Source organism: Cyprinus carpio, chromosome B16 (assembly GCF_018340385.1).
Source record: "Cyprinus carpio isolate SPL01 chromosome B16, ASM1834038v1, whole genome shotgun sequence".
Classification (NCBI taxonomy): Eukaryota; Metazoa; Chordata; class Actinopteri; order Cypriniformes; family Cyprinidae; genus Cyprinus; species Cyprinus carpio.
In genome coordinates this window covers 2418539-2434441 of record NC_056612.1, presented here as the reverse complement: position 1 = coordinate 2434441, position 15903 = coordinate 2418539, and positions in this window count along the sequence as shown.

Genomic DNA, 15903 nt, shown 5'->3' with positions numbered 1-15903 from the left:
AATTGAAGCAGCATGCTAATGTACCAGAGATTAACAACCAAGTCTAATGCAAAATGCAGCATTAATTTATAATTGTTTAAGGTTATTGTTGGATTGAATCTTAGCTCATTTGTGTACTGGGATACTTTTTGTAGTATCATATGCTGTCCATCTGTGTTTGGACCCAATTCAGTCAAAGGCTTGAAGATTCCTTTTGAGACTTTTTTTTTTTTTTCTTATTATTTTTATTATTTTTTTTTTTTTTTTTGAAGAAATCGGTTGAGCACATAATTGGGTTATTAAGTTGAACAAATGTTTTGAACCTTTTTTGTCCCCTAACATGTCAGCCTTTAAAATGAAAACTGAGATTATGCAATTATGAAACACATCTGATTTTATTCAAACAAATGGAACAATAATAGAAATGAACTAAATGACGACTCTTGCGCTGGTTCGATTAGAAGGTCTGGAAATGTGTTTTTGGCCCGATGAGTGATTGACTGCTGCGGTGCTGGAGGGCTTTGAGTCGAGCTGCTGTTTGGTGTATTGAGGTTCCACACTGGAGGAGTTCAAGTCTGATATGGACATTAAAGGGGGAATTTTCTGACAGACTCTCCCCCGTACCTCACTCCTTCTTCATGTATTTATAAGAAACTGGCTCTGTTTGGAAAGCTGTTTTTTCTCTGAGTGAGAGAAACTCTGGAAAAAAAATATTTATGATGTACATACTCAAAATGCACCCTGCCCCCCACTCACACCAAATAAAATGATGCAAAAGTTTCAAAATGGTAATGCAAAATGTATTTATTATGTGAATGAAAAATGTCTTCTGTTTCAAAATATCGCAGTGTGTGTGTTAATTTATAATTTTCAGTTCTGCGTCTAAATTAGATGCTATTGTTTCCTTTCATGCATCACTATTTCTAAACATATAATGATAAATATTTTAATCTGTTTTCATATTGCAGCAAAACTGTTAGAATACCATAATTCAAAATTGGTTCTGCATTTGCTTTTAATCTTGACATTGTTCATCCAGCGAGACCTTGGAGAACTCAGGTGGAAAAGATCTTGAAATAACAAATATATCCCTAATTTGATCATTATTAATGTTTAATATATTTTATACTCACTCGAGAAATTAATAAATCATTGCAAAGATGCTCATTCATTGAAAGGCTGCATGGTTTTTATTTTTAAATGTTTATTCATTTTGTTTTTGAATCATTTTTTGTCAATTCATTTTCATGTGTAATTACAGCAGCTTTCAAGACAAATGATTTAATCGAAGTGAAGTGGATTTAATGAAGTGGATAAAAAAAAAAGACAAACACATTAACATTTTACGCCATAAATTCCAATTAATACTTTATTACCCTCAGTACAATAACATCACATGTGTACAATATACTGCTGGAATTACTTTGTTTAAAATAAAGAAAGAAAGGTGAAATATGCCATGTTAAATCAAACAATACATGATGATTACATCTTAAACCAGCAAAAAGACTATATTTCCTGTAGACAGATATTTTATAAATATTTCATGTTTTTGACCATTGGCACTCACTGTCATACAGTATAGCAATAAATGTTTTCTACAGATAATAATAATAAAATGCATCTATGAAGATGTGTTTGGAGATGATGAAGACTCTACCACTACAATAAATGACAGGCCTTAGACTAAATGAATACAATTATTTATATAGATATTTTTAACAAATAATAAGAAATAATTCTGTTGTCTGTATGGTCAAATGAAAGAGCACGAAACAACATGTAAACATTTTTGAAATCGGTAGAACTAGACTGATTGTTCAGTTCCAAATGTTTTAGTCTCATTTCATGATTTGCAGCCAGAACAAAATCCCTAAAGCAAAAAGAAAACACCCAAACGCACGTATATATATATATATATATATATATATATATATATATATATATATATATATATATATATATATATATATATATATATATATACACACATGTATATGTGTGTGTGTGTGTGTGTGTGTGTGTGCATTTGGGTGTTTTCTTTTTGCTTTAGGGATTTTGTTCTGGCTGCAAATCATGAAATGAGACTAAAACACACATTGCAGAGGACAAACATTGAGAAAGGGCTGTTTAAGAGCATTTGTCCACTCTGTGTTTCATGTGTGCTGTGAAGGAAGCTCAGGTAAACTCTTGGCCGTCCTGACAGGTGTGTTGCTGGGCAACAGTGACTAACTCAGACAGCAATAACACACATCAGTGAGCGGAGCTCAATCACAGCTGCTGCAGGCCTGACTCCACATATCCGCCAGTACAACGCCACATTTCACTGCTTGTTTGCACTGCCTCATGCAAATTATGAGACATTAAATACATTGGAAAAGTTGACATCCTTGTGTGACTTAAAATATTCAAACTTCATTTTACATTTCACAAATTTCACAGACAATTGCAAAGAAACGTCAAGTAACACATTCAATTAAATGTGTTTTTTTTTTCTTGTAATTTTCTTTTAAAATGAACATTAATCATTATTTTATTCACAACTTAAAACATTCATAATATACTGTAACTGAGAATCTACATGGGAAATTTGTGCATGAAAAATTTATTTATGACAACAGGAAGATTTTTTGATTACAAGCGGAAAAAAAAAAAATGGGAGCAACCAGATACACTTTAAAATGTGTATACTGTATAATAATAATAGTAATTGTAAATTTTTTATAAGAAAATACTATTTCAATCTTTCTGCTTCTAACTTTCAAGTTTAATTTAATGAGTTGCTTTTAATGATTCTTTGTAATTATTTGTAAAATTTAATCTGAATTCAAATGTTTTCTACACCTTTTTAGAGTTTAGGGTGAAAAATTATCACTTAAAAATGCTATAAATCTCACAAACAATTGCAAAGAAACAACATGTTTTTTTCTCTCTCTCTCTCTCTCTCTCTCTCTCTCTCTCTCTCTCTCTCTCTCCCCTGTTTTAAATCCTCTTATCTTATAATATTTGTTTTATTTACAGCTATTTTATCAGCAACCCAATACTACTGTACTGTCTAATGTGCTTGAAATTTAATAATTTCACATTATATTATTGTATTTGGAAGTGTATTTTATGTTATCTTCTGCTGCATGCATTGCTATCATCCTATTTATGATTTCAGTTGCTTTTTAAAAGTCAGAAGATGCCAGCAAAATACTGAGACTTGTGTTTGAACAATTATGTCGTCCAAACTCAGTACCTTCATATTTAAATGAATTTGTAAGCAAAGATGTTCTCGCATAGTCATCAGCACACACACACAAAAAAAATCTATTCTGGACTAGAATCTGCATTAGAAAAGGCTTTAATAAATGAAAATATACCCAAGCATAATATGTATATATATATATATATATATATATATATATATGTATAATATATATGTAAAATTTAACTCACAGACACAAAGATAGTGTATTTCTGAGAGTCAGCTGTGGTGTCAGAGAGTGTGAATGCAAGGAATTTTCATGTCTACAAGTTGAATTGTTGCTTGGCGAGTGAGGTATAGCCCTTAGACTGCATTCGACACGTCCTGTGTAAAACACATCAGACAGGGATATTTGTGTCTTGGTCGGAGTGAGGAACAGCTCTGGAAAATCTAACCTTTACGTCTGACTATTGAGTGGCAGAAGCGTGAGATCAGAGGGAAGAAGAATATTTCACCTCAACGTGTTTTCAGTGTTGTTTCCTAGTCACATAAATGTGATTATCACTCTAACAGCTGACCGCAGAGTTTGTACTCGGTTCGGTTTTGTAATTGTGTGAAAAAGAAATGGAGCCAGTAAATGAGGAAATGAGTGTAATCTTTCTGGTTCTCACAGCATGTCTGGAGACAGCCAGTGCGTGAAAACATGATAAGTTCACGATAATAAGACGAACGGTTTCTTTCACCTATCCTTGGAAGGTTGAGGTGAGTTCTTTTCATCCATCCATGACACAAGCCTTTAATCATTCACAGAGTCTGATTTAATGAGGAACACCAAAATCTCACGTTTAACTATTTACATCCATTTTCTTTACCTTAAAGCTAGTTAACATGAGTTACTATACATTTGCAAAAACCTGAATACATATAAAATATATTTGATAGTTACATTTTTTTTTTTTTTTTTATACAAGAGTCAATGGGATGTGAACTTGCAAGGCAAGCGCAATACAGGTCTACAGAAATATAAGTCTGATGTATCACCAGAGTTGCACATTTCCCTGCTGCCGTCACCCTCAAAGAAAGACAAGAAGGTGCAAATGCAGATTGGCTAATCCTGTAGCGTTTACAGCCGGGTTTAGGAGCATGTACCCCACCGAAACCAGAGAACCTTGTTGTAACTCAGCCCAGACAGGTGCCTTTAAACATGTGTATGTGTCTACAAATGCTCAAAACACCATGTGTTACATTCTTCACACCAACCGCACATATACACTGCACTGCTATTACACAAACAACATATTAAAATGTGAATATTGAGCACTGGCTTATATAGATGGGCATGAAAAAAGTGCAGTCTGTCCATCATATCAATCCTGTAAAATGCATTACTTTATGAGTGTATGAAGTCAGTTCTCCTTATTTTTACACAGGTGTCTTAGAAGTGTTAACTATGGATATGTTCCTCTAATGTTTGACTTCCAGTAAATTCTTGGAAAACTGTAAAAAGCTAACTACTTTTTGTCTTAATTATCTACTGATAGTTGTGTTTGTGTTATATTTTCTTTTCTTTTATATGTGTTCTCAACAGCTACAATGAGTACTTGCGCTCAAAAATAAAAAATTATTTGATACTTAAAAGCTTACAACCCAATCTCACAAGAAAATATTACTATTTCATTTAGTTTGTATGGTGTGAATCGTGTAGAAACGTGATTGTAGAAATAAAATAAGCAACTGTAAAATAGTTATGAAATGCCATGAGATTGTGTACATACATGTTGTTGCATTGTAATTACATTGTAATGGAACACGGATGGCCAAAATATACTTTGGACTTAATTTGTATGAATTTGGTTAGGTTTTGTGGAGGACCTTCATGCTTACTTTTTTTTTTTTTTTTTTTTTTTTACATTTATGAATCCTATTGTTTGAAATCATATGAAATGTCACCTCGTAAAATAGTTGAATTTTTTCATGAGGTTGGGTTGGCAAAAAACTGTATGTAATATAAAGTATAAAGAGAGACCTAAAAGAGAGACCTAAATTACTAGACAAAAATGTGCAGAATCTTAAATCTTTATTATTATTATTATTATTATTATTATTATTATTATTATTAAATTATTAATAATCAAAACATTTTTTTTAAATAAATACTACAACTTTCTTTTTTTTCTTTTTTTCATTTTATTTATTTAGATTTTGCTCCTTATTTAATAGCTGCAAGACAAAGAGAGAAGACAGGAAATGATGGGGAACAGGAAGAGGAAATAAAAAAATCTAAAGTTTAATGTGCATTACACAATGGGTTGGAGCATAAATGCTAACTGCCTTACACAAGCTTTTGTTTTTAAGAATAAACCATTATTGCTTTGTAAAGCAAATCATATAACTAAACATGACTAAAAAAGCATTGCTCCATTTATTCTTCATGGTAAACATGCGATGTATTCTGTTCTGCATGTGAATAAAGACCAATCATTGCTCACTTGGCTCACACGTCGGTAATGTGTTTGTGTGTGTGAGTGACTTTGATTCTTTTTTTTATGTTCTCATTGATCCCTCTGTTCCCAATTTCACGCACAATTTCTAAACAGCTTTTGCCCGAGGCTTGTTTTCACAAGCTTTCCTCTCTAATGCTGGTGAATCCTGAAACACCTCCGCTGTGTTTTCTCAAGGCAGACTGCTCTCATCTCCCTCTCTCACCGCATCAAAGCACGGCTTAAGTCTGATAGCGCGGGAAAAACCCTCTTATCCGCTGCAATGCTTTTATTGGTCTTCATGGGTGGGACTGGTGTTATGTTATGCTCAGGACAAGAGAAATGCAACATAGTTATTTGAGCCTCCTTGTACTTGTGTGATCCAAACATGGCTTTTATTCCCTATAAAACTAGCTATGCCTACATAAAGAGTCAAACATTAATAACATATGCTGTGAAATGTCAGTTGTTAGCAAGGCTTGGACGATAATTCAGTGTTATTTGTTTGTCTCAACATTTTGTTTTCAAACGCATTCAAATAATAAAAGTATTGGATACTAGGGCTGTATGTGATGCTAGCACAACAGATTGTGAGATGTCTGTTTGCAATTTCTTGGGTGAGATCTAAGCAGAGTTCTGCATCATGGTAATGAATTAAATATTAACTAATATGCCACTACATGTAGCATGATATCGTGTTGAAGCGTTATGCCCAGGTTGCTATACCCTGCCTGGCATGCAACAGATAAATAAAGAGAGAGAGAAGAAAAAAAAAAAAGACCAAGTGTTCTGAAAACTGAGAAAATGACCATCCTGTCAATGCTATTTATGCACCACAGGATCAACAATCCTCTAAAAGTGTTATTTCACCCGAATACAGCATTATTTACAATCATGTCATTCTAAATCTGCAGGACTTTATGTAACTGAACAAGTGAGACCATAATTAAAAAAAAAAAAAAAAAAAAATCAGAACTAATAAATAAAATATAATACATATGCATGATTTAAAAAAAAAAAAAAAAAAAAAAAAAAACATAGTTGTCAAAAATGCATTTTTATTAAAAATAAAAAAATGTATTAAGTACTTTTTATTAAAACATTTTAAGTGAGTGAAAATGTACACCTTTAATCCAAGAATGTCTGACTGGATCATTAGATCGGTAAGTTATTTCTTTAATGCAATGCAAACCCTTGCCTCTTTATGATATTGCCATAAATAATAACAATAAAAAACACTAATGAATGCAGTAAATGAATGAATGAATTACTAATAAATATTAAAGTAAAAACAGGTCGTTTGCAATACTAATACAGTTTTTATTTTCAATCAGTCTGTATTTATATATTTTCTATTTTCATTTTAATTCATTTAAGTTTAAGCAATTTTGTTGTGTTTTTTTATATAAATTTAGCAGGTTTTGTTTTATATGTTTGAAGTTCAACTAAACTAAATTATTTTATTTTGGGTAACATTTTTCCTTTTTTATTGAGGTTTACTAAGTTTTATTGAGTTTTATTAGTTTAACTAATAACCCTAGTTCATATATATATATATATATATATATATAATATATATATCTATATATATATATATATAATATATATATATATATATATATATACATTTTTCTGACATGATTTCTGTGAAGGCAGTAGCATTTTGAAAGCTGTTGTCAGGCTCTTTTCTTTTGTATGAACTCAAGAATAGGCCTTTCTCTTTAAGAGGGCAGCTCTTGTTGCTAAAATAGATCTGAAGCACAGAGAAGCTCTTAACTGGGCATTTTGCATGAAGAAATCAACCCTAATGCTGGATTATTTCAAGAGGCACATGCCAGTTCTTGCCATCTGTATCTTTAAAGCAATATTATATTCAAAAAGAAAACCTGTCCAGCTCAACACAAAGACTCTGAGTGCACTGAACACTTATTTGTATCATTTTGGATAACAGAAAATGAAAGTGAAGATGTCTAGGCGATGTTTGGGAAACTAGTGTGTGTGTGGTTTGGAGTGTACGGGTGGAGAAGTACTCGTGACCATCTGTCTGACCACCAGAGCGGACGGGTGACAGCAGCCAGGGGAGACGCATGCTTATGGAGATAATGGATGACAAAAGACGGGGCTCTGGATTTGCACTGTGTGTGTGTGCGTGTGTGTGAATGAGAAAGCGCTCTCCTCTCTAGCCGACTGAGACAGCAGTCTCTTCACATGGAGCAAGCACATGGCTCCTCATTAAAGCCAGTGTTTAGCACGCAACAGATTGGTGCTGTGGGTACCTGCGGGGTCATCTCTGGCGTCTCGGCAGAACCGCCGGACCACTACTCCCATTCTTTAACATACAAATTGCTTTTTTTGTGCTGGAGGATCTGAGATTAATTGCACACACCATTTGGTGCTGCTTGTTCAAAGCCCTCAGTGGTTTTTTTCCTCCTCTTGCTTTGATTCTGGTTAGAGATTAGCTCAACAGAGATTGCATCACATTAAGGGGCTTTTTTCTTCCCAGTGCTACCGCGGGGGCCACGGGGGCCTGTGTGGTTTACATATTAACATCTACAACAAGTGGATTTGCTGTCAGAAAATGCACACACTTTTTTTTTTCCTGCCGATCTGTTAGAGCCTTTAGTCATCATGCCCGCATGAAATATTTTCCTTTTAGTGTCATTTGTTGGGAAAAATTGAGGATAGAGCATTCATTCCTCAAATTTTGTTTCATGTTTTATGTTTTGAGGGGGAAAAAAATCTTAAATGTTGTCAAGCATTTAATTATTACATTGCAAACATTCGGGTTTTCTGGCACTTTTGCTATTCCAGCACTTCAGACCAACAATTAAGATTTTATCACAGGACAAACCTGCTAGAACACAGCTCATATGTCCCAGATTTTATTCTTAATGTACTGTATTTATTTTACAACAAGGATTATGTCATTAAAATGTCATTAACATAGATCAATTTGTTAATCAGTTAAATAGGGCACAGAAAATTACCACTCTTGCCAAATTACCAAATTAAAAATAATAATAATAATAATAATAATAAAAAACTAGTATGAAAAAAAATTTATTTGTAATTTTCTGCCAGGACATTAGCCAGTAAAACATAGTTTAATAACATAAAAAAAAAAAAAAAAAAAAAAAAAAAAAAATCCTTAAGTTGTAAAAAATAGTTATTGGAGTATACTGTATACTATACTAGAAAATACTATAAATACTAGCCTATTTCAGATTTTCTGATTTTCTGAACATTTTTTTTTTTTTTTTTCAGTGTATTGGTAGTATTCTGCCAGGATAATATTTGGATATTTCCTTTAACACAAAAACAAAACACAATGCAATGTGTAATTCAAAATACAGGTAAAACACATGTAAAAAAATAAATAAATATATGATAAAAATAATAAAATAATAATTAAAAAATAAAATAAAATAAATAATAATAATAATAATAAATCCTTTAAAAATCTTTAAAATACTTTATTAACACAGTACATTGGGCCCTATTTTATGAACTTTTCTATAAGTTTAGGTATAGTTTCTTGTAATGAAGCATAATTTATTGTTATTACTATAGTAAACATGAAATATGTAACAAGGACACAGTTAGGAAGTGTTACTAATAAATGTTACCACTTAATATTTTTGGTTACACTTTATTTTAAGGTGTCCTTGTTACAGTGTATTTATACATATACAGAGTAATATTTATTAAATACATGTATTTACTATATGGTTAGGGTTAGGATTAGTGTTCGGCCTAGGGTTACTTGCATGTAATTATGCATAATTAATTGTTATTATAATAGTAAGTACATGTAATGTGTGTAACAAGTACACCTTAAAATTAAGCTCTGCCTTATATTAAATTCCTGTTCACTTATTAATGATGTTATAATGCACAAGTCTTTTTTTTTGTGTGTGTAATGTTTTCAATGATTTTGTGTTTCTTGGCATAAACAGGACCCAGTAAGAGTGTGGCCTCTTGAAGTACTCAAACAACTGCAAGTGAATGAAGGTTCTCTGGCAAACCCTTCCAGATGTGAGGCCATGTGCTTGTCTGGCTTTGTTGGACTGAGAGAGAAAGTTAAGAAAAGCCATCACTGTTTACCTAGCCTAGGTACCCACAGTTGCCCCAGCTCACACCTTGTGACCAGCTGTGTGTACGTGGAGAGATATTCGCACACACACACTTGTAAATGGTTAAATAGCTTGCCTCATTGCACAGAGAATAAGCAGAGGAAGTTTACTCCGTTCGGTACTGAGCACCTCGGGCAGTGCAAGGGAAAAAAGACATAAAACTTGGGCATTAAAAATGTTCAAACCCCACCAGGCAACACATTTCACTACATAACAACCGCTTGCAAATGTTCAAGAGTGTCTGTGTTCATGTGTCCATTATGAGATGTTAATATGTCAAGTTAAGCATTTGTGAGAGCGAGGGAGTGTGTAAATGGCCTTTAAAGCATGTGCCGTGTTTTATTGACTGAAAAACCTGAGGTCACCCGCACCTCGGGCCATTTCCACCTTCCACTTCCTCTCTCCCTCAATACTTAACAGACAGTGAATGCTGACATATGATGGGAAATGAGAAGAGTAGAATCCATCTGGGAAAAGTGGACTGTCTGTTCAACTACAAAAATTCAGCTTTTTGGTTCAAAGATAATCAGTTGATCTTAGTCTAAAACACCGCAGCAAGTAACTTTCCGAGTTTTAAAGAGAAAAACACGTACATGTGTAGGTCCAGTGGCTCTCAAACTCTTGGTTTCTTGGCCAAATATCTCCTTGGCTATGGTTTGATGTGAAGTGTAAGACTCTTCATTAGTTTTATTGAACAGTCTGATGCTGAGAGACGTCTAAAGCAGTGGTTATGAACTGGTGGGTCACAGTGAAAGCAGTCTGTTCTGATGGGGTCACAGCAGGGATAAACAATGCTGAATGCAAATAAATATGCAATCATGCAGAGTGCAGAAGACAGCAAATTAAATAAGCAAGTGATAAAAAATGCCTCTGATATATTTTGTTGTTGATTTAAAATATGTGGTTTAGTTAATTATAATAATTATTAATACTAATAAACTAACACTTTAGTTTAGGGACTAGTTCTCATCATTAACTAATTGTTTATTAGCATGCATGTTTCTAGCATATTGACTGTTTATTAGTAGGCTACTTATAAAGCACATACAGTGTCTCATTCTGCATGACTATATTTTAGATCACTTATTCCACCTTAACAACTATCTTACTAACTATTACTAAACAGCCAATTAGAAGTTTGTATTAATAGATTAGAAGACAAAAGTCATAGTTAATAGTTAGTTAATCAAGAGGATTGGTCCCCAAATTAAAGTGTGGCAAAAATGTTGATACTGTGTTGGGTCAAGACTTGATGTAATTCCAATGTAAACTGTGGTTTTAAAAATAGCTCTAAAAAACCACCAAAAAACAAAAAAATTCAGCATTTCTCCACCATAAAAAATTTTTTTTAAGAACGAACACAAAGGCCTATGTTTGAGGTCAGGCAAAAGCGGCACTGTGCACATAAACCTTGGATTCTTCTAGATTTATGCTTGTCCTGACAGTACGATCTTTCACCTCTTCAAACACTATTCTTTTATATTGCTGCTTCTTTGCTAACAAGGACTCTCAGGACCATTTAAGCTCTACCACCCACTGACAGGCCCCTTACCCTTGGTACCAAGGGCCCCTGGACATGAGCGGTGGTGGAAGCCCATCCAGACATACAGGGAGCCCAGAGTAGAGTAAACTTTAGACTTTATTGACTGGAATGGATAATGATCAAATTTGGGACTTTTTACTAGGCAGAAATTGTTTATTGCAATGTGATATAAAATTTAGTTAGTTTAACCCTTTTCCTTTAACCCTACCCCATACCTAAACTTAACAACCTGTCCTCCAACTAATACGCTCGTATAGGTCGTTTGTCCAAATCCCTGAAATACGACCCACCAGAGCGTATACTACAATTGCGCCCCTATCGGCAAAAGGTTGTTTTCATATTAATGTTTTGTACTCTTTTATTTGCACTGTGATTTGCGAAACGTGTAGCTCAGTTGGTAGATTATTGCGTAATACCTTGATATGTAATCATGCTATCATGGGTTCGATCCCAGAGAACGGATGTGCACGTAAAATGTATATACTCAATAAATCAAAATTTAGCATGATTTCTGTGAGGGTTAGGTTTAGGGGTGGGGTTAGGTGTGGTCATTCGAACGAATAAGCCACCTAGTAAAATATGTATGAATTACTGTGAGATCGGTGTAAAAAGTCCACACATTGCATTTAAATAAACGTACGTTTTGATTGGTAATGACATTATACGTCATTTCATGACGACAGACGCAAGGCGATACTGTCATTATTTTTACGCCCGCTAGAGGCCGCTTAACTATAAAATGTAAATATAGGTCGTAATAAGGTGCTTGCACAAACGACCTATATGGTCGTTTTTTGTTGGGGGACAGGCTCAAACTTAACTACCTTACTAACTATTAATAATCAGCAAATTAGGAGTTTATTGAGGCAAATTCATAGGTATTAATCAGTTCTTAGTAAGAACTGGACCTTAAAGTAAAGTGTGACAAAATTTTATCAATTAGTTTTAAAATTTCTTTTTGAGATATTTTGCAAAATATGGTACTTGAGAATACACATTAATAAAACAAACTATATGCATTTATTTTATATTTAATTCAGGTAATATTTCTATCATAATTTCACATTTTAACCATTAATTTCATATTTGGTAACACCTTTTTTTTGCGTAATTTTTACACATCTTACATTTACTTACAATAATAATAACAATTGTATTTATGCATGATTAAAAGCAACCAATCCTAAATACCTAATCCTAACCCAAATTATATAATAAGCACATATTGTAATTATTTATATAATTACATTGTAGCAAAGACACTTTAAAATAAATTGTAACCCGTTATTTCTGCAATTTTAATTAGTACACTTTATGTTACTGACATGAAAGTAATAAGATAATAAGTTTAGGGGTAGGTTCAGGGTGAATATCTGTTTAATACCCAGTCATTTCAATTACTAAAGTACATAGTATGCAAGTGCTACTGTAACGGTTCATAATAAGGTTTTATTTGAACTAACAAAAAAAAAAACCTTTCTTAAAATTAACTAACATTATAAAATTGTAAATTTTTTGGTCCTACTTGAATTTGAATGAATTATTTGGTACAATGCACTTATTGTGTGCATACATGTTTTTACATTGCACTTATATTTAAAAAATGCCTGCAGGTAATTACATCTCTAATAAATTTCTGTAATTGCATTTATAATCACACTGTTGACCCATTCCGTACACCTTAACCCAGCCTTAAACCTACCCATAACACCAAACCTGTTCCTAACCTTACCCGTATCCCACCTCAATGGCAGCAAAAGTGATTTGCAATACAATATGTACACAATAAGTACATTGAATTTTTTTTTATTTTATTGTTATTATTTTTATTTTTATTTTTTTTGATGCAAGTACATAGCAGTTCAGGCCACAGTGGGACCATCTTTTTTTTTATGTTTTTCTTGGTTTGGTTTTAGGTTGTCATGTCTATGAAGTTTGGAAATCAATAAACAGATTTGGGGGGAAAATAACAATAAAGGTAATGGAAAAATATACAGCACAATATACAGCAGTATACAGAAAAATATACAGCAGTCCAAAGAGTATACCTTATGTATATACATTCATTAATATTACTGTCTTTTTTCCAGTAAAATATTTAGACATTGTTAACCTTTTATACCTCCTTGCATTCAGTTTGCATCTGTTCTTCTCATCATTAACTTGATATGATAGGTGGCGAATTAGACCAGTAGATGCGTGCAGACCAGGGTAAATATAGTGAGAGCTGTGGTTCGAAGGTACTAAAGGAATATAAGCATTGGACGGGTGCCTTAAAATTCCTTGGACGCTCTAGATTTTTCCATGTGTCAGTCACAATAAGAACACACTCAGAAAAAGAGACTTTTGCTTGAATGATTCAGGAGGTCGATAGGTGTTAAAAAGTTCACAAAAAGAAGTTGACCTCCTGCTGATCTGGCACGCTCCACCCCAGACGGGATGTCTGCATTGCTGAAACATCTGACGAGGCAGGAGCCAAATATTGTTCAGGGTGATCAACTTTCTCCACACACATACACTACGTATATATACATACATATACATCAATATAATGTTCACACGCAGCATGATCCTACTGACTGGTAGGAAAAAAACGAACCTGGAAGACATTTCCCTGTATCGTGTTGCCTACTTAGGGACACTTTGGGTGATAAGGTCCCATTAGTTGACATTAGATAATGCAGTAACTAAAATTAAGGAAAAAGTGAGAAAATCTTTTTTATTTTTAATATAAAAATAAAACTGTTCTTCGTTAAGTCATGTCAGCTCTCGTCTATTAAATAAATAGATACAACTTTTGAGTTCAATGCTGTATTATTAAGTTTTGAAACTAACATTAACCAAGATTAAGAAATGATTTATAATTTTATAGTAAATGTTAACTAATGTTAAGAAATAGAACTGCATTGCAAGGTGTTACAAAAAATGTATTTGCTTTCTTTTCCAGTGCAAGTTTAGAATATATATAAAATTTTATTTTAGTATACAAAGTGAAAAGTAACTTTTTTAAAGAAACTTTTTTAAAGTAACTTTTTGTGTTTGCCCTTCACATTAATACTTTATGTAACATTTAAGTATGTGCCCAAGCTAAAGTTGTTCTATGTATTTGAAAGTGTTGTTAGTCAGTGCATTCGCTTCTGTTATTGGCTAATGAATTAGTTAATGTGTGTGGAAATGGTTGGTGCAAGTTTTAACACAGCAGAGAGTGATTTAATAGACTGACCCCTCTAATAAGTAACTTGGTAGGCTGTGTGTGTTTTGGGTGCAGATATCAGAAGCGTTTCAGACCTCTCTGTGCTCTAGTGCTTATCAATCCAGCATGGCTCCCACCCTATTAGTGATACAGCGAGTGACCGTCCTCACAGACACAACGGACCAATCCCACTCCCAAACTAGATGGGGACATTAAACATCGCCTGGGCTCCGTTCATTTACCACCGCTCATTCCACCCTCCCCCCTCAATTGCACAATCCATAACCCCCAACCCCCAAGTCCAAACCTCATTCCAGGTCTATCGATTGTGGCCGTCTGCTGCTCGGACCTGTCGCTGGCTCTGGCGATGTGAGCTGGCCCTGACCTGACTCCCGACAACTCAAGTTTCTGATTGATTCCACAGAGTGAGCACGCAGAGCGAGTGTTTGCTTTGATCGCTGGATTGGTTCAAATATCAGCATTTATATAATGCCCCCTACCAACGGTAAGAGATCCAGTAGTGATAGATTTGAGGGTGGTTAAGAGGGTGGTGATATTCTTGTTATACTCATTAGTGTTGGACCATAAGATGATACATGATTTAAGGTTTCATCACCTCTGTGTATCAAAGTCCAAAGCAACTGGGTATCATCTTGGTTATGTATTTTACCTACCCGTAGATGCCAAAGTCGGTCATTACTGATGCAAGGTCAAGAGTGACCGACTGAAACAAAAGTGGTGCTTTAATCATTCAGAGACACCAATACATAAATGTAGGTTCATGTAAACACACATGCGGACTTGTTGACTTGTTGACTCATTTGTTTGACTTCTGTCAAATTTTCAGCCATCTTTGGACATTATCATGGAAAAGTGGCCTCAACTTTAGTATGTTAAATGTATATTTCTAGTATCATTTCATAACAATATTTTATAGACATTTTTGAGCTCATCGCTAACCACTTCAATATAAAAATGACAAAAATAAACAATCGATTAAATAGCTTTTTGTAATGAATACCCCAAAATTGAAGAAAGTTGAAGTTAGAGGAACTAACATCTATCAACATGGCAAATTATGCTAGCATTGTGCTAAATCATGCTAGCACAGGGGTTTGACTCAGGGCTGCCCTACAGAGTTTACTTTCAACCATGCATGTCGCTAGGCCATTTTTAGGGAGGCTATAGCCCCCCTAAAATGACTACTCAGCCCCCTAAAATTTTGCGATTAGCTCCATAAACTGTACACGAATTCGTGATCGCCTCAGTCTGCTTTAAATTTCATAATGAAAATGGCGGCAGACTTCGATCAGCTCCTCCCCATCTTTCAGTGCATTCTATTTCAATCCGCAGACCGTGGCGGCGCAGAGCGAGAAACAGAGGGT